Source organism: Acomys minous, assembly GCF_964271855.1.
Source record: "Acomys minous genome assembly, chromosome: 9".
NCBI classification, from domain to species: Eukaryota; Metazoa; Chordata; class Mammalia; order Rodentia; family Muridae; genus Acomys; species Acomys minous.
The window spans coordinates 55,919,005-55,939,040 of NC_140490.1; the positions used below are offsets into that span (position 1 = coordinate 55,919,005).

Below are 20,036 nucleotides of genomic sequence, written 5' to 3' on the forward strand. Positions count from 1 at the left end.
GCCCATTGTGGGTGGGGACAACTCTGGGATGGGGGTCCCAGGCTCTATAAGAAAGCAGGCTGAGCAAGCCATGGGGAGCAAGCCAATAAGAAGCATCCTTCCCATAGCCTCTGCATCAGCTGCTGCCTCCAGGTTCCTGCCCTGCTTGGGTTCCTGCCTTCACTGCTTTTGTTGATGAACTGTTATATGGAGCTATGCATGAAATAAACCCTTCCCTCCCCCAAGTTTCCCTTGGTCATGGCGTTTCATCACAGGCTCAGGGTGAGAAAATATGAAATTGAAAAATTCATAAGTAAAGAACTTGTAAGCTGCAAGTTCCACATTATTACCTGAACATAGGACAGTGAGAGACCCTGTCAGCAGATCTGATCACCAAGCCAGCTACCGAGTGACTAATGGCAGGTGTCTGGTGCGGAGCATATATGCTGGGCGGAAGGGTGACTCACATCCTGGGTGGGACAGAGCAAGACAGCGCCAGATTTCATCATGCTACTCAGAGCAGCTTCCCAGGAACCAGTGGAAAATGTCAATAACAGCCTCACACAACATCACGATGCTCGCACCATTCACCCCCCTTGTCTCATCTGGAGGCACCTCCTAATAACAAGGGTGAGTACGGCCCCGTTGGGCGTTCTGATAGAGAGACCACAATCGTGTCACTTCTACTTCAGCCTATTATTATCATGGCTTTGTTTAATTATAGTTATCGTTAATCTACAGCATCTGAAAATTAAACTTTATATAGGTATATATGTATAGGAAAAGCAGGATGGTTGGATGGATAGATAGATAGATGGATAGATAGATAAATAGATAGATAGATAGATAGATAGATAGATAGATAGATAGATAGATAGATAGACAGACAGACACCATCCACTGGTATCTTAAACACAGCTTAGACAAATAAGGGAAAATACTGTTCTCAGAATATTGTTTAGTTGTTTGTTCTGTTTTGTTTTGTTTTTCAAGACAGGGTTTCTCTGTATAGCCCTGGCTGTCCTGGAACTCTCTTTGTAGACCAGGCTGGCCTCGAACTCACAGAGATCTGCCTGCCTCTGCCTCCTGAGTGCTGGGATTAAAGGCATGCACCACCACACTGGCTTAGAAAAACTTTAAAAAAAAATAGGAACTGCCATTCTCTAGGCCCTCCTCAACTTCTCTTCCTTTAGCAGGTAAAGTTTCTATTCTGAGACAGTTGTATAAGATGAAGTTCCATGACTCTTGGCTTACAGAGACCAGGCAGAGGAAATTGTCTCTGGACTAGTCAGTTCCACATCCATGTTGAACTCCTGCCTGGGACTTTTAATTTCTCTAAGAATTGTTACAATCCTAAAGATACAGTGTCTTTCTTGCTGGAATGGTTAAGATGTTAAAACATCATAGCAAAACAACAAAAAGTGCTAATCTCAAATACCTGGTGACCTGAGTTCAATTCCTGGAGTCCCCCATAAAAAGCTGTTTGCAGTGATGCTCACTCTTGATCTCAGTATCCCAGAGGCAGTGATGCTCACCTGTGATCTCAGTACCCCAGATGCAGTGATGTTCACCCATGATCTCAGTACCCCAGAGGCAGTGATGCTCACCCATGATCTTAATACCCTAGATACAGTAATGCTCACCTGTGATCTCGGTACTCCTGGGGCAAGAAGAGAGGTAGAGACAAAAGAGCTGGCAGAAGCACATGGGTCAGGTAGCCTGGGGCAACAGGACATCAACAGAGCTGAGAAAGACCCTGCCTCAATGAAGGAGAAGGAAAGAACTGACTCCTGAGAGCTGTCCTCTGACTTCCTCACGTACGCCGTGCTTCATGCTAGTCCATACATGCACAAAACACATGATAGACAGACAGATATAATGGGCTACTGTCTGAAGGCCCAAGAACCATGGTAGGTGATGATGTACATTTGATATTCCAGATCAAACAGTCAGACGGAGAGGGAATCAGTCTCTCTCCTCTCTCTCACATACACACACACATACACACACACACACACACACACACACACACACAAACACACACACACACACACACCTCCCAAACATATCCTCACAGACACACCCAGAAATAATGTTTGACCATATATGTAGGAAGAAAAAGAGCAAGACAGCTCTCTGGGGTCTCTTTTATTGGGACACTAATCCCATTCATGAGGGCTCCACCCTTATGACTTAATCATGTCCAAAGGCCCCGCCTCCTACTCCTACACGCCTTCAATGCGTGACTTTTAACAGGACGGAACAGTCAATCTATAACACTGTGAAACATTTTCAAAATGGACTCACAACCCTTGCATCCCTCGGCTTCCTGGGAAACAGAAGCACAGCAGACGCTGGTTAGGATGGATGAAGGGAAGGGTCATCAGTGTGCTGTCTACCCCTCCGTTGGTGACACGAGATGTGAGCACTTGCTTCTCACCTCACACCTAGAGAGAAGAGCTCTGGTGGGATCAGGTTTTGAGAAGCCTAAGGCAAGTCTTCTCCAATCTGTGGGGAACAAGGGGACCAGTATCTCATTTCTATTTTCTAAAGGAAACAAGTTTGGCTCCTGAGCTATAAGCAGAGGTAGGGAGAAAGTCTGCTGCACTGGGTTTGGCCTGAGCAAACTGAAGGTGTCATGGTGACAGATGTGTGCTGCGCAGAGGGCAGGCGGCAGGCCATGAGTGAGGCAGAGCCAGAGTGAGTTTCTCTAATATCCTGAAGGGCCTTTCTCTCAAGGAAGGAATCCTCACTGGGAAGAAGACAGAGGAGGAAGGCCATGTGCCTAGGGGCTGTGAAAGGCAACAGGGGACCAGCTCTCACAGAGATGTGCTTGCTTTCCAGAAGAAAACTAATGTCCTGCAATCGCACTTAGGAGGCAGAAGCAGGAATGCTGGGAGTTTGAGGCCAACCTTGGCTACTTAGTGAGAGACTGCATCAAAATATCTGAGAGAGAGAGAGAGAGAGAGAGAGAGAGAGAGAGAGAGAGAGAGAGAGAATAAATATGAGTTGAGAGAGTTCTTCCAAACACACACACACACACACACACACACACACACACACACACACACACACACACACACACCCTCAAGAGAAATACTCAGCTTTACACACATCCAGGGACACCTACAAGCCACATTGCCCAGGAAAGCCACAATTCTGTCCAAGTATTCCTTCCCAGGAGCAGGTCCAAACCAGCTCACCGTGAAGAGGACACAAAGGCCAATCTAGGAGCTGGAGAGATAACTCTGTGAGTACAAGACTGATGACCCGACTTCAAATCCCCAAGCCCACATATAAAGCCAGACACGGTAGCACGCATCTGTAATCCCAGGGCAGCTCAGATGAGATGGGAGGTGGAGCCAGAAGACGTCCATAGGCTGGCTAGTCAGCCGTATGCAGCCATAATCAAGAAAAAAAGGGACTTTGATCTCAAAGGATTAGGCAAGAACGAATACCCAAGGTTGTTTTCTGAAATCTGTACATATGCTGTGGCAAGATGGCTACACAAACAAGGGTGTAACACACACACACACACACACACACACACACACACACACACACACCATAAAAATCAACCCACTTTCTGGTCACTCCTTCACAATGATGACATAGTTCCTCAAAATACTAGATTTAAACAGTTTTCATTTCAATTCACATGTATACACTTGGCCAATTTTGAGCACTTATTCTGAGCAGAACAAGCTTCATATCATATGAGGGTTTGTTTTTCCTGAAGTGTTTAGGTTAATTTTAGAGATACAGAGAAAGAGACCCATGGAAATGAGAGCTACCTATGTGTGTTCCCCTTGCAAGCCAAGGCATAAAGTGAGAATCTGAGTGTCAGGAGTAAGCCTGGGTTCCATCCAGCTTTCCAAGGCCCTGTCCAGAAAACACAGCTGCAAAAGGATGACGTGTGAACACACGACCTACGGGAGACATCCCATGAGTGTTAACACATGCTCCAGGCAGCACAAAGCCTAGACTCTGCACATACCATGGACCCGGGAGTCCAGCGTTAACCAGACCAGCATCTAATACAAAAGGGAAGGGCTTGCTCTGAAGGATCCTTTTCCTTCTGCTGTGCATTGCCCATACCAGTCAGGCAACTTAAAAATGGAGGGGCACTGAAAGTGGCGACACACACACACCTTTAATCCCAGCACTTGGGAGGCGGATCTCTGTGAGTTCAAGTTCCAGCACAGCCAGGGCTACACACAGAGAAACCCTGCCTCGAACCAACCCTACCCCCCACCCCCAAAATAAAACCTGAGAGGCTTCCCAGCCACACACAGGATTGCACAGTGTGAACATCAGCGCTATGGAGCCTGACATAGGAGGATTCCAAGTACCAGGCAAGACCCTGCCTCAAGCACATCAGTAACGACACCCAGCAGCACAGTCCCCACCCCCAGAAAGTACACACAGTAGACCTATTTTAGACATTTTACCATTTTCGAGTGGTTGCATATGCGCACGCTCAGGTCTCCAGATTGACCAACCTGCATGGTTCTGCCTCTCCCATCCCTCTCTCAACCCGGGTCCCCACCCCCACACCGCCATCTCTCCATCCTCGGTTCCGTCCACACCTCCTTTCCCTTTCATAAGGCCAACATAGTCAATTATTTTTCACTTTCTCAGTATCCTTGGCTTTCTTTAATGACCAGGAAATCATCCCACAGCCCACATTTAAGTACAAGCTACACTAGGCTTTTAAATTGTTTACTTGCTTGTGTAAGTTCCGTAAAAGAATTCCATTCATTCATCTATTTAATAAACACCATCTCAGTTCTGAATTATAGACCATTTAGCTCCCTGAATGGCACACTGTAGGCACCTTCTAAAAATCGCTTAACAAGATAGACACATAGATGGATAGATGGGTAGATGGATGGATAGATGGATGGATGGGTGGATATGGCAATTAGGAATATGTCAATTAAGGATGCATTTGGCAATAAGTAAAAGAAAATCTAAACTATGGTTTAAATGAAAAGGAATTTAAGCTGAGTGTGGCGGTGCATCCCTATGATCTCAGCACACAGGAGACTGATGCACTAGAGTCATGAGTTCAAAACCAGGTGGAGCTACACAGAAATACTGTCTCAAAAGTAAAAAGGAAGGAAGAGGGAGCGAGGGAAGGATGGAACAGGAAGGGAAGAAGGTAGGAAGGACAAGAGGACAGAATGGGAGAGAAGAAGGGGACATATGTGACTTATAAGAAGCCCTAAGTTTGTACGCTAATTAAAAATGGGATTTTAAAAGCAGCTTGAACACAGGTGTGCGGCATGGATGCATAGTGCTCTTCCCGCCGCTCTCAGTGCCTTGCAGTTATTAAATGAAAATTCAGTGCCATAGCCTCCCCGTGAGGATTAATCAGGGAGGCCCCTAAAACCACCAAAACAAAAGAGGCTATCGCCGTTGCTCTTAGTTGCCCATGAAAAGTAAATGGTAAGACCACACTGCTGAAAATAAAACAAACAAAAACACACAAAAAAGCCAACACACACTTCAATTGCAGACCGCAGAGGAATCAGCCTGGACCTGGCTAGCTGTCACAGTTCTCAAAGGAGCTATGCAGACCACTGGAGGAGAAAATAAGCAGTAAACCTGAAGATACAATACCAGGCTGCCAGGCAAGATGTGCCCATGGGGTTATGGGGGCAACCAACCACTTTCTGATTGGATTTGAAGCCTGTTCCTCAGGAGGGAATTCCTGCCTGGTACTGTAAACCTGCAGGAAAGCCCATGGCTGAGGAGGTCAGAGGCCCTAAGGGAGAAACCACTACTGTTGTCTTGCTAAATGGACTTGTTGACAAACTCCTTTCTGAAGCTTTCTTTATTCTTTATACCCATAGATCAAAGCTGCCTCAGCCTTGACCAGGGAAACCTCTCTGTGGAATAGGCAGCAGTTACCACAGAGATGCACAGCTGGCCTAAGAGCTGAGACTACGTGACTGTTGATTGTTCAGTCCTACATGGGACGTCTGTATTAACCACACTCTCCTTACTGCTCAGGAAAAATCATAGATGAGAAATTGGAAAGCGGGACCTGAGACTTTCATTTAATAATCCATGTCTTCAGGGGGAAGCACTGTCCATTCACGCAGGATGCCTGTGTTCAAATGCACACACTTTTAACCCTAGCACTTTGGGAGGCAGAGGCAAGTGGATCACTGTGAGTTCAAGGCCAGCCTGGTCTACAGATCGAGTTCAAGGACAGCCAGGGCTATTACACAGAGAAACCTTGTCTTTAAAAACCATATGTGTATGTATGTATGTATATATATGTGTGTATATATATAATGTTTAAATTAGCTTGCAAATTTATAACATCTTGTGTGAGTCAAATAAATTCCCCCCTTCTCCCCTCCCCTCCTCTGTCCTCCCCTCCTATGTTCTTTCCCTCCCTACCTCTCCCTCCTTCTTATAAGACACAGAGGATGAGGACAAGTGCTGTGAAACATCTTCTGGACGGGACATGGCCACTGTACTCAGGAACTCACTGCAGTTGTGGTCACCTGCACAAGTGGAGGCCAGCAAGGTGCCTCAGCATTCCAGGAGGCAGCTTGATTAGATACTGTGGGTTAGAAAGGTGGAGGGGGGAACGTGTGGGCCAGTGTTCCAGGAGAGCGAGAGGGACACGCTGAAGTAGATATGATCAAGATCTGTTATATGCACACATGAAATTGTCAAAATAAACTGTAGATATAATACATGAAAAAATATATATATATACATACATATGTGTGTGTGATAAGTAGGCCACCCAAGGTTGAGCACAAGGTTCACAGAAACTTCTGTCTTCTCACTGTCTGGCCCCTGTCTGTTGTATTAGTTGAATGGTGCTTTCCTAACACACATCCAAGTCCTAACCCCTAGCACCTGTGGCTGAATTGTACTTGGATGTATGGTTTGTAGATAGAATCAAATCAAGATGAGGTCATATTGAAGTAGTGTTAACCTTGAGTCCAATGTGACTGGTGCACCTGAAAGCGGAGGCCCGTGAAAGTGCCCAGCCCCGGTACAGGCAGAGCCTGGCGTGATAAGCCCCCAAGGCTCCACAAGGATTGCCCACAACAGCGGAAGCTAGGAGGAAGCCGGGAGGACCCTTCTCTGGAGCCTTAGGAAGAGAGAGTGCGGTCCTACAGAGAGCTTGCTTTCTCTCAGGGCTGTGGTCAAGCCTGGAGCCAGTCATGGAGCACTTCTGGAGAGAGCTGCTGGTCACCAGCTTGGGCCCCCTTCCCCGCTGCTGCCATAGCCCATCTGGTCTAATAAAACCTGGAGCCGACCATCACACCTCTAGGGAAAGTGCCCACAGACCAGGCCAGAGACGCCTGAAACCCCCTCTCTCTTTTAAAAAAATATTCTCTCTCTTAAAAAAAAAAAAGATTTGTTTATTAATTGTCTTACACAATATTCTGTCTACATGTATGCTTGCCTGCCAGAAGAGGGCACCAGATCTCATTGTAGATGGTTGTGAGCCACCATGTGGTTGCTGAGAATTGAACTCAGGACCTTTGGAAGACAGTGCTCTTAACCTCTGAGCAATCTCTCCAGCCCTACTACAATATTGTTAATTCATTCTCTCCCTCTCCCTCTCCCTCTCCCTCTCCCTCTCCCTCTCCCTCTCCCTCTCCCTCTCCCTCTCCCTCTCTCTCTCTCTCTCTCTCTCTCTCTCTCTCTGGTTTTCTCAAGACCAGGTTTCTCTGTGTAGCCCTGGCTGTCCTAGAACTCACTCTGTAGATCAGGCTGGCTTCGAACTCGTTGGTCCACCTGCTTCTGCCTCCTGAGTGCTGGGATTAAAGGCATGCACCACCATTGCTCAATATTCTTAAATATTTAACAACTTATACAATAGAAATAATACTCTTCCTATACCAGTATACTTCACCCTTGCATACATCAAATATATCCTGATAGAAGCAACCATTATTAGCAATTTATATGTTGCTTCCTGTTGCCTATTTATGCAAACACACACACACACACACACACACACACACACACACACACACACACACACCACATAAGCAGCATTTTGAATTTCTTTTTTAAAAATGAATTTACACTGCCACCCATCTGTTTCATTTTATAATCTGTCTTGTAAGGACTTCGGTGATTTATACAATAAAACTTATGGGCTGTATGGTAGCATTACAAATCAGGCTCCTCCTCCCACTAGCTGAGTGGCCTTGAGTAACCTGCACTGCTCTGTGCTCAGGTGCAGTCCTCACTGTATTTCCTTACAGGGCTGCCCTGGAGGACGAGGTTTGTGTGAAGTGCCAAAGACAGCTACTGAACTGTTACGGAGACAGCAGTGTTTCGAACATGTGCCATCATGAGATCTTGATAAACAATGAAGGGAGCATCCTGTGTGGGCACATTGCACATTCCTGAGGGAGGGTCCCCATCCCTAGCAGTGGGACTACTAAATCAAATGATAGGCACATTTTCTGTTTTCTCGGCACTGCAACCTTGGGCCTCCCAAAGACAAAAATAGGTGCGGGGGCACGTGTTTCTTTGTACGTGCACCGACGCTGGGTGGTTCGGATGGTTCTTCATGTGTTCCTTTGCAGCCCCTGATGACCATCAAAAGTAGGTATTGACTTGTCTTCCTTCAGCCACATCGCACCCACTCCCTTCCCAGAATCTGTTAGCTGTGCTCTCAGCCAGTTTTTCTCTTGGTTTATCTTTCTTTTCTTTTTAATACAATAGATTTTATTTATTCTTTGATGATTTTGTACACATAAACAGTGTATATTGATCAATGCACCCAAAGTTCTACCTCCCCTCAGACACTTCCCAACATCCCCCCTTTCCCATTTCATGCCCTGTTCTTTTATTATTATTGTTATTATTATTATCATGATGATGATGATGATGATGATGATGATGATGGTAATGACAATTTAATTCTCTGAGTCCATTAGTGCTGCCTGTTGGCTGATCTTGCTGGCTTGGTCTTGTGAATACAACCATAGCCATAGTGAGTTCACTCATGGCCGTGTTGTGTCCAGAAGACAGCATTCCTCAGCACCCCCCTCCATCCTCTTGCCCTTACATCCTCCCCACTCCCTCTTCCATGAAGTTCTCTGAACCTGGGGCTGGAGGGGTGGGGGGAGGGTGATACAGATGCTCCGGCTAGAGCTGAGCACCCAACCATCACTCACTCTCAGCACTTTGACCAGGACAAGTCTCTGTATTAACTGCTGCCCACCACGGAGAGAAGCTCCCGAGGCATTACTAATCTAAAGCACAAAGATTCAGAAGGCAGTTTGAGGCCCTGTCCATTTAGCAAGGCAACAGCTCCCTAGGGCTCAGGACCTCTCTAGCCACAGCCTTCTGACCCAATTTAGAATAGCAGGCATGAATTCCCTTCTGTGAGTACACCTCAAGTCCTATCAGAAAATGGTTGGCTGCCCCTGATAACCTTCACGCTACTATTGTACCCACAGGCACATCTTGCTTTGCAGGTCAGTATTATAGCGTGCAAGACTAATGGTTTTCCTCTCTTGGCAGCCTTGAGCACTACAAAAACTAGCTGGGAAAGTGGAGGCATGTTTTCAGGTCAGTGACAGCTTTATTTTTTTTTCTAGATTATGCACAACCAACGTGTATCTTATTTCCAGCAATGGGTCGTACCATTTACTTCTGGCAGGCAACAAGGGGGCAACAGCAATAGCTGTGTTGCTTCAGGAACTCCTAGCTACCTCTTTTTCCTCTTCATCTGTCTTTGCTTTCTCTGTGCCATGGTAATTGGCCACTTATGACTGTATATATTACACATAGATTCACTTACTGAGTTGCTTCATTATCTTTAATCTGTTACGCAAAAAAAAATAATGTATCAAAATTTTGATGGAACCTCCTGACAGTCTTTTCGATTGACATCTTGATCATAGGAAAAGTCTTTTCCACACCAAATCATACAAAGGAAAGATGGAGTACAAGTGGGGCAGTTAAGGGGGGGATGTGTCTTCATAACAAATAATGAAAAACGTTTGAGCTGGAAACATATCTGGGAAAATTAATTTAAATATATTTTTGTTCTAATATCAAACAACATTTTTGTTATTATTTCAAGCATCCATTGATTTTTTGAGACGAGCAAAAGGACGGCAGGCTTCTGTGGCGAGGAAGCTACTTCTTATGCCTTTGGTCAATGTGTAAGAACGCTTCCATTTTTGCAACGGCCATTTTTACAAAAGCATCCTTGCTCCATCAGTTCACCCACAAGTCTGACCTCTTTGGTATTACAATTACTCCCTCTTGAAAAAAAAATTCTTTTGATGTTCTGTGAGCTTTCTCTTCCTCATTCCTTCCTTGGTGCTGCCTTCCAGAGCCCTTCTGGCTGAGCGCTGGTCTACTGTCCCTTCCACCAGCTTGCTGAGATGCTCACTTGCTTTGGCATGGCACCTCAGGGTGTCTGAGGTAGGGTGGAGTGGGATGTAGCTGTGGAGACAGTCTCAGTCTCCCCCCACCCCACCCCCGCAACCCCTACCCCCCCCCCACTGCCATTTCTGGCATCTGTCTCCATGTCTGGCCATCGTAAGACAGAGACTGGTGTGTGCCTGACGAGATTTCCAAGTGTATTGTGTGAACAGCTGTGTCTGTGCCCCGAGTCACGCTGGTCACTAGATGGAGGGGGAGAAGACGGAATGGCTGTGATCCAAGCCCTCCAGGGTCCTGCAACACTGTGATAAGGAACGCTGCAGCCAAATGCACTGAGAGTTGGTCACCAGCATGAAGGGGACAGGCCATCCAGATGGGGGAGTGAATGTCACACTGAAGTACAGAATCCAAAGAACCCCATGGAACTTTCTTTGGGGGTGGGTCCCCAACATGCCTCCCACTTGCCTAAACTTTAACTGGAACCACAGCCGTTATCGAGTTTACATGCTGAATGTTATTAAGAAGACTGGAAGAAAACATCCTGGGTGGTGGTTTTTTTTTTTCTTTTTTTATTATAACCTGGGGTCTAGAGCAAGGGTCAGCAAGTTGCAGCTTAGGCTGGCCAAGCTTGGCCCATCACCCATCTTGGTAAATAAAATTTTATTGGATTGCCTAGGGCTGGCCTGCACTACAATAGCAGAGATGAGTAATTGCAACAGAAACCATATGGCCCACAAAGCCAAAAGTATTTACTTTTGGCCTTTTGCGAAAAGGAGGTTGCCAACCCCTGATTTAGAGGAAAGACATCTGAACTCAGACAAGCCCAATGTTTGTGCTTCCATGGAGGTAGTGTGACGTGTTAAAGGCAAGGCAAGGCAAGCCCGATGGCCAAAATCTTCCTCCAAGATTCAGTCATCTGTTAAAATGCAAATATTGGTTCATACTCCTTACCTGCTCCTAGTCTGCTGGGGTGGGGCCTCGCCCCCTCTGCGTCCTGCCTGCTCTCCTTCTCACAGACGACTGTGCTGTGGGCCCAAGAAAGCTTATGTTCAGGGTCCTGTCCAAGGTCTGGTATGGAGATTTGCTGCCACTCCCCCTCCTCTTCCTCCTCCATCCTCCCCTCCCCCTCCTCCTTCTCCTCTTCCATCCTCCTCCTTCTCCTCCTCCATCCTCCCCCTCCTCCTCCTTCTCCTCTTCCATCCTCCTCCTTCTCCATCCTCCTCCATCCTCCTCCTCCATCCTCCCCCTCCTCCTCCGTCTCCTCCTCCTTCTCCCCCTCAGTCCTCCTCCTCCATCCTCCCACTCTTCCTCCTCCTCCTCCTCCATCCTCCTCCTCCCCCTCCTCCATCCTCCCCCTCCTCCTCCATCTCCTCCTCCTTCTCCCCCTCAATCCTCCTCCTCCATCCTTCTCCTCCATCCTCCTCTTCCCTCCTCCTCCATCCTTCTTCTCCATCTTCCTCTTCCCTCCTCCTCCCTCCTCCTCCCTCCTCCTCCTCCTCTTCGTTCTCCTTCTCCTATTCCCCTGTTTCGTGTCTCTCTGCTCCTCTCCTCCCTCCCCCATTTCTCCTCCCATTATATCTCTTCCTTCCCCTATTCCACCTCCATCCTCCTCCTCTTCCTTCTCTTCTTCCTCCTGCTCCTATTCTTCTCCTCCACCTTTGCCTCCTCAATCCTAGGCACGGACAGGGGCTTTACACATGCTGGCAGGCACCTCTGCCTCCGGCTTCTTGTGTTCTTTTTCTTAAAGAAAGCTTAAGATAAATGGGATCTGGCCCCAGTCTGACTGAACGCGGCTAAGGTGGTACCTGCCCCTGCCCAGCATGACTTGGTACCTTTTAGACTCCCAAGTTACAGAACAGTGGACTCTCCATCTGCAGGCTCCTGTGGAACCCCATTTCTGACAACCAGAGCCACTCATCAATTAGGGGGTCATCCTTTGACTACCACAGCCAGATGCCTATGCTGGTTAAAGTTTTGGTTTGGTTTTGTTTGCTCGTTTTTAAGACAGGGTCTCACTCTGTATCCTTGATTGGCTTTGAATTCACTGTATAGACCAGGCTGGCCTCAAACACATAGAGATCCACCTGCCTTTACCTCCCAATTGCTAGGATTAAAGGCATGTGCCACCCTGCCAGGTTCTGATTAAGTTTTTTATGTGACAACGTGATACATCACTTAGATGCTTGGTTTGAAAATATTCCAGAATCACTGTGAGGGTGTTTATAGATGAGAGTAATACCAAAATCAACAGAGTTTGAGTAAAATGGAAGGACCTCCGTGGTGTGGTTGGGGCTCATCCAGTCAGCTGAAGGCTTAGACAGAAGAAGAAGGCTGACTGCCACTGAGCAGGAAGGAAATCTGTCAGCAGACGGCCTTAAGACGTCATCTGAAAATCAGCTCTTCCCTGGCTTCCCAGCCTGCTGGTCGACCCCAGCCCTTGTGGACCTAGCAGAACAGCCCTGCATGGGCTGATGCCCCCATCCCCCCACCCCCCCCACCCCCCGTCCTTCTACATCTACATTCATCCACACAACACACACCCACACACCCCTACTGGTTCTGTTTTCCTGTGCTCTAGCTCCTGTGCACGTACACAAATTCAAACTGGGGGAGATGGGAGAAGTCTCAGGAATAATCTCCAATCTGCTATTGTGAGGCCAGGTTCTCCGAAGTTTGTTGAGCAATTGTCTTGTGGCCATTAACACCGTGTCCCGTTTGGGTCTCTTGTTTTTTTGTTTTGTTTTGTTTTGTTTTGTTTGTTTGTTTTTTTGTCTATCAGTTAGAGGGGAATGGTGGACTCAGCTGTTGGTACTTTTAATCTTAAACATTAATCATACTAACTTCTTCAGTGGGAGTCTGGAATCCTTTCGCAAGTGACAGCAGGCTATACTATTCTCCTTCTTGGCACTCTCTGCAGCTCAAAAGGGAACAGATTAGCCAGATGTAATAAGGAAAGGCTATGCTTTTTGTATTGGGTAGGTTGAGGAAAGAGGATGACAGGTTTGGTTGAGATGGAAGGGTCTAGAAAGGACACTCTGATGTAACAACTTTTGAGTAGAAACCCAGGGGACAGGAGTGATTTTTCAGGCACACTGAGTAGTATAGTATAGGGGGGTCACACCACACGCTGGAGGAGAAGTGGGGGGGGCAGCTGATGGAGAGGAAGGGGGGAGACAGTTGGTAGTGGGAGGTGGGTTGAGACTGTGAACACAGACCTCGTGAGCCTCCAACATCCTGGTGAGAGCAGTGCCTTTCTCTGCCTGAGAAGGGAAGTGTTATGGTTTGAATGTTTTCTGAAATTCATGTGCTGGGAATTACCTCCTTCTTATGAACTGGCATGAAATTTCCCTCCCCAAAACAACTCATAGGTTGAAGGCTTGGTCTCCAGTGTTCTATTCAAAGGTAGGGTTTGGAGAAAGCAATTACATTGTGGTGTTTCTGAGCTAATTAGTGGGCTAATGCATTAGTGGATTCATAATTTGAAGTTGGAATTGGGTGGAAAGTAGTAAGTAAAGGCGAGCTAGAGGCTGTAGGTCACTGGGTCTCTGCCTTTGAAGGGTGATTCTTGTCTCTGGGCCTTCCCCCACTCCCTCCCCCTTCCTGAGTAGCATTCCTCCACCATATCGTGTTGTCATGGTGCCTTGCCACAGTCCTAAAAGTGATGGAGCCAGCCAACACAGTGGAATAAAACCACTAGCCAAAATAAATCCTTCTCCCTTCAGTGTGCTCTTCTAAGGTTTGGTCAGAAGTCGCACAAACAATAAGAAAAAAATCTGATATGGTCTTCAAAGTCATATATGATATGGTGTGATGTGATATATTGGCATTTAAAAGTAAGTGGCTTAATTCTCACTAGAATGAGTCAGTTACTGAAGCCAGTCTGCCCATCTCTCATGAGTCTTCTCGCCATGCCATATACCTCAGGACACTGCAGAGAGTCCCCATCGGCAAGAAGGGCCTTTATCACACACAGCCCTAAACCTGAGAACTTCTCAGTCTATGGGACTGTAAGAAATAACATTTTTTTCTTTGAGATTATCCAGTCTTTTACACTTGGTTATAAAAGAAGGTAAACAAAGATTTAAATAAACAAACAAACAGACCCACCAGTAAGTTTGAAACAGTGAAGAGACAGAGTCTCAGTGCAGGGCAGAAGGTTCATGGAGGATCCTGATTCCTGTGTAGAGCAACATGTAAGACAAAGAAAGGCAACCCCAGGGTGAGGTCTTTGGTATAGTTGGAGGCTGATGGGCTCCCTAGGTAATGGTAAGGGCAGAGGAAAGAAATGGCCAGACACTAAAATTGTCAGGATGTGATTGTGGCCTAGGTACAGACAGAGGAAAAGAGTGAAGGATGAGCCACTGCAAAAAAACAAAACAAAGAACAAAAAACAAAAATAAAAACAAACAAACAAAGAACTATAGTTTGCTGAGATATGGAAAACTGGAGCAGGGCTGGTTGAGATAAAGAGTTGGAAAGAAATAAAAGTTTGTCTTTAAACATATTTATTTAAAGATGCTCATTAGATATTCAAGATAAGCCAGGAGTAGTGGAGCATGCCTTTAATCCCAGCACTCGGGAGTAGAGGCAGGTGGATCACTGTGAGTTCGAGGCCAGCCTGGTCCACAAAGTGAGTCCAGGACAGCCAAGGCTATCACAGAGAAATCCTGTCTCAAAAAACTAAAAAACAAACAAACAAACAAACAAAAAACCAACCAACCAACAACAAAAACCATAAAAATAAAAATACTCAAGCTAATGAGATATGGATAGGAAATGCTACGCCCAAACAGTATCTGCCACACAGAGCATTTTAATCTATAGCAAATGCAAAATCTTACAATTCTCTCATCTTTATCAAACGTCAATATGAAAATAAGCAGATTTCCCTGGGCTTGGATGGCTTCCTATCTGCAGGCTTGCATGTCACATAGAAATCTGGCTAAATAAATTTGTTGTGCTTTTCTTGTTTGGTTGGGTTTGGGTGTTTTTTTTTGTGGTTTCTTTCGGTTTGTTTTTTGTTTCTTTGTTTGTTTCTAATAGCTTCTCTCATGTATCCCTGGCTGGCCCATAACTATACGTAGAGCAAACTGACTTGTATCAGTACTCCTGACTCTTAAGTGCTGGACTTGCGTGCATGCACCATCACACCTGGCTGTTCTTCTCTTGTTAACCTGCAACCTTTGAAATGACCTTGCATCTCCCCAATATTTCCCTCTTCCTTACAAAGTGAGGGACGCCCAGTGCTGAGGACAGGGGAGAAGGCTGGAAAAGGTTGGGATTCATCAGAACACAAAAGGACTTAAAGCCAATAAGAGAGATGAAAAAGTGAGTCTTGCGCATTCCACTGTTAAAAGTCAGAGGCGGGGCTGGGGGGGTGGGGGATGGGGGTGGGGGGGGGGTTGGGTCTCAGATATCAAGATATCCTGGGAAGTAGAAAAGAAAACCAGAGAGTGGTCTCAAATGTCAACGACATTCAACCGCAGTTGAGTTGTCAGTGGTGGGAGGACACAGACACACTCCCTGCAGCCTAAGGAGTTCTCTTAAGGGAATTCAAATCAGGCAAACCCAGGACTTGTGGCTTCAATACAGAAAAAAATTTCTGGACTAGCCAGTATGAAGCAGAATTGTGGTTTTAAGATTATTTTAATATAGACTTTAAATACTAGGGTTGGGAGAAAGAGAGATGCTCAGGAGAGAAAGGCGGGGGGGGGGGGGGAAGAGAGAGAGAGAGAGAGAGAGAGAGGCCCAGGAGTGGTTGCGGGTTCCCAGGGAGAATCACATTTAAGTGTCTTGGCCCTGGCCATATATTCCATTTTGACAGCTCTCAAGTTTACTTCAAAAGATTGCTGAGAAAAAAAATTTTTTTGTGTGTGTTATTGTTTGTTTCTGTTTTGATAAGTGAGGTGGATGGAATTATAATAGGCTAACGTAAAACCAGGGTGGTACAAGCCCCTTAGTTCATGTCCTATCGCTACAGTTAGGGTTGCTAATAAGATTGCGAGAAGGCTGCAAGTTTGTATCTGGGAAGGGAATGGCAGAAGTGTTGTCAATTGTGCTGGAATCCTTGCTTTTCACCTGGCACTGGCTTCAGCTGGGTTCTTGAGGACAGGTTCCTCTCTGTCTCGTGTCCCCATAATCACCCTGGCCTTCTCGCCTGCTTCAGGCTCAAACTGAAGCAGAGAGTTAGCATTCGGAGTTAGCAATGCGGGTATCTTTGTGGCCTTTCACTGGCAAAGCAAACTGGAGGGGAAAATAATGCCTGCGAGATAAGAAAGGAGAAAGTAAGAAAAACATCTAGAAACGTGTTATAGAGTCTGTCATAAAGAAAAGAAAAAAAATGGAGTGATGACAACAAAGAAGATAGGGCCGTGAGGATGGCTCTCGGAGACTCTGCCTCACTCTGCAAGGGATGGGTACCTTACCAGCAGACCTGAGAGCTGGGGAGAGTGATGACTAGAGGGGAAACTTAAATGCAAAGAGAGGAAAATGCTATGAACCTCTAGTAAATGAGGGAAGATGGTACCCTGCATTTAAGAGGTGATGGGTTGGAGAGGTAGCTCAGTGGTTAAGAACACTTGCTCCTGCAGAGGACCGGAGCTCGTTTCTCAGCACCCATAGCATGTGGCTCACAGTAACTAAAGCTTTAACTCAAGCTCCAGGAGACCAGTGCCTCTGACTTCTGTGGACATTGGCATTCTTGACAACATGTTACACACACACACACACACACACAGAGAGAGAGAGAGAGAGAGAGAGAGAGAGAGAGAGAGAGAGAGAGAGAGAGAGAGACTCACAGTCACATAATTAAAACATAAGGAAATAAATTCCTTAACAAGATGAGGTGATTTTTTAAAAATCAGACATAGAATAACAATTTAATCCTTTTGTTTGTTTTTTGTTTTTTATTTTTTGTTTTCCAGGACAAAATGAACCAGAAAATGATTGAGCTTTAAAAGTGCACAGGACTTCCATGTATGAGAGACTGTTCAATGTTTTTACCATAAGGTGGCAGTAAACAGCTTCATTGACACCCTCTGCCTCTAAAGAACACTCTGAGAAACAGGCAAGAGCTGAGCATGACTGGGAATCCACATATATGACACAACATGTGTTTTAAAACACGTTTCTGCCTCCCTGTCTTTTCCTATCACACAAGCCAACAGTCACATGCAAACACCTACACATAATTAAAGTAAGATCTTCCAAAGGGGGAGAAAAAAAAAAGCTGAATTCATGACTGCAAGAAAACATGGCAATCCCATGTGGAAAATTTTTACCTGAGCATTTGAAAATAGAGTAGTCCACACCAGGAAGGGACCCAACGTCGAGCGTGGATTTTAAGTGCTAACGGGGTGTCAGCACAACGCGAGCTAAAGTTCACCATTTTGACCTTGACTGAGAAGAAGACTGTGCCTGTGGAGGGATGGAATGTGCTGTAAGTCTACAGCAAACGTCACCTTAGCCTATCTCCAGCCTTTTAATGGGTAATGCCTTAACTTTTGTGTGGGTAACCTAACATTCTCACCCCAGCATCTGGCTCCTGAGTCTTTATTGGTAAAATTGAACTTTTGGGATTTTCGGTCTTTATAACAACAGTCAACACAGTTAAACGGCACCTAAAATGCTCTGGAGTGTCTCAGGAGGAGCCCACAAACGGCAAGGTTAAGTGTGCCCAGCAGAGGCCCCAGGACTCAAGAAAGAAAAGTATTCCCGTGAAGCTGCTCAGTCCTCAGACCCTTGTCCTACACAGGGTCAGTAACAGCACAAAAGCCATCACGAGCCCACCGGATCCCCCTGATCCGTGTACAGTGGCGTCTCCCGTCTGTACAGAACCTGTTCCAATGATGCACCTCTTTCCTTTTCCATGAGATTTCTTTTCCCCCCGATACACACTTAGCTGCATTTTTACAGTACTACATTCTAATTTTCTTTCTGTTTTTCTTTTTCCATTCTGTGTTGCATTTTTTTCCCATCTAGGGGCAATATTTCTTTCCCTTAGTTTCTTTTTTCTTTCTTGTCCCCCATGTTCACACACACCTCTATCAGTATGTTTTACTTTGATGAATTTTTAAAATACTTATGCTTTTACTCTCCTTCCTATATTTATCTAATTTTATTTTTGAACTTTTTTCATTGTTGGGAAATCCTTGGCTTTGTTTTTCCTTTTATTGTTTTATGAGCAGTTTTTAAAATTAAAAATATAATTATGTCATTTCTCTCCTTTTCTGTTCTCTCTGCAACCACCTCATATCCCTCCCCTCACTCCTTCTGAAATTGATGGCCTTTTAAAAATTGTTGTCTAAAAATTATAAATATAATATATAAACACAACCATTGACATACAACTATATATATTATTCTATATACAAATAAATTACATATAAATACAGTCTGCTGAATTTGCTTAGTGGGGCTGTGTGTACATTATTTCAGGGCTGACCACTCAGGATTTGATAATTAATAGGCATGACCAAGTCTTTTTTTTTTTTTTTTTGGTTTTGTATTTTATTTATTTTTTAAATATATTTTATTAATTTATTCATATTACATCTCAATTATTATCCCATCCCTTGTATCCTCCCATTCCTTCCTCCCTCCCTCCCATTTTCCCCTTACTCCCTTCCTCTATGACTGTGACTAAAAACAGTGGTTAGCTGCCACAAAGTAAGTGGCAATGCCTTAACCGTATGCATGTTGTTAAGCCCAAGGGCCTCTTTCACCCTTGCCAAGGGGAATGCTAACCTTCTCTCCTTTTATATAACACCATGACCAAGTCTTTAAGTTAGATGCCAAGTTGTAATTCTCTGTGTCATCTGACACTGGAAGTTAACGCACTTATGTTGACTAAACATGGGGCCACAAATATACCAAAATAGTGATTACTTTGCCCAGAAATCTTAAAATCTTTTCAAGTTTTTCATACAAAGTCAAAATGCAAAGTTACATATTTTCATATTCGTAGGATTGTGTTTAGCCCATGACGCAAAACTCATCAAACTGCCTGCCTTGACTTCAGCGTGCCGAGGCTTCGTCTGGCAGGATGTGATCTGAAACATCTTAGCAGCCGGATCCACCTCGAAGGCACACGTTGAACTCATTCAAGTGAGAGTTTAAATCTAGTAAAAACGTAGGATGTTATGGCACAAATTTTGTTCTGATTCTATAAACAAAAACATATTTCAAATTTAGAAGGAAAAAAAACCTCTCTACCGTTTGACTTTGACGTGGCCATCTTACTTCCCCCAAAAAAATCTCTCTTTTTGAGGAATTCCTGGTATTGTCAACAATTTGATCCCTTGTCCTCTATGGAAGTCAGTCTGGACAATTCTCAGGACGTTATCAATTTGTAATGCTTCCTCGCCTACGTTTTCTTTGTGTTTCATGCAACAAAACTTCATAAAACATGAGTTTTGAGTGGCAGCAGCATCATTTTCTATTTTTTAAAAGTCCCTCCACAAGCCGGCCATGGTGGTGCACGCCTTTAATCCCAGCACTGGGGAGGCAGAGGCAGGCAGATAGCTGTTATTTCAAGGCCAGCCTGGTCTACAAAGCGAGTCCAGGACAGCCAAGGCTACACAGAGAAACCTTGTCTCAAAATACCAAAAAATAAAATAAAATAAATAAAAAATAAAAGTCCCTTCACCTACTGTCATCAAGTA

The 20,036-nt window shown here is 45.2% G+C and overlaps 1 long non-coding RNA gene across 1 annotated transcript; it reads left to right on the forward strand.

Annotated features, from left to right (window-relative positions):
- Window positions 1-472: 472 nt before the first annotated feature.
- Window positions 473-18,889, forward strand: LOC311604944. Its single transcript, XR_014781759.1, has 3 exons — window positions 473-609; window positions 9,502-9,549; window positions 17,298-18,889. It is a non-coding gene; the product is annotated as an uncharacterized lncRNA (long non-coding RNA).
- The last annotated feature ends 1,147 nt before the right edge of the window (window positions 18,890-20,036 follow it).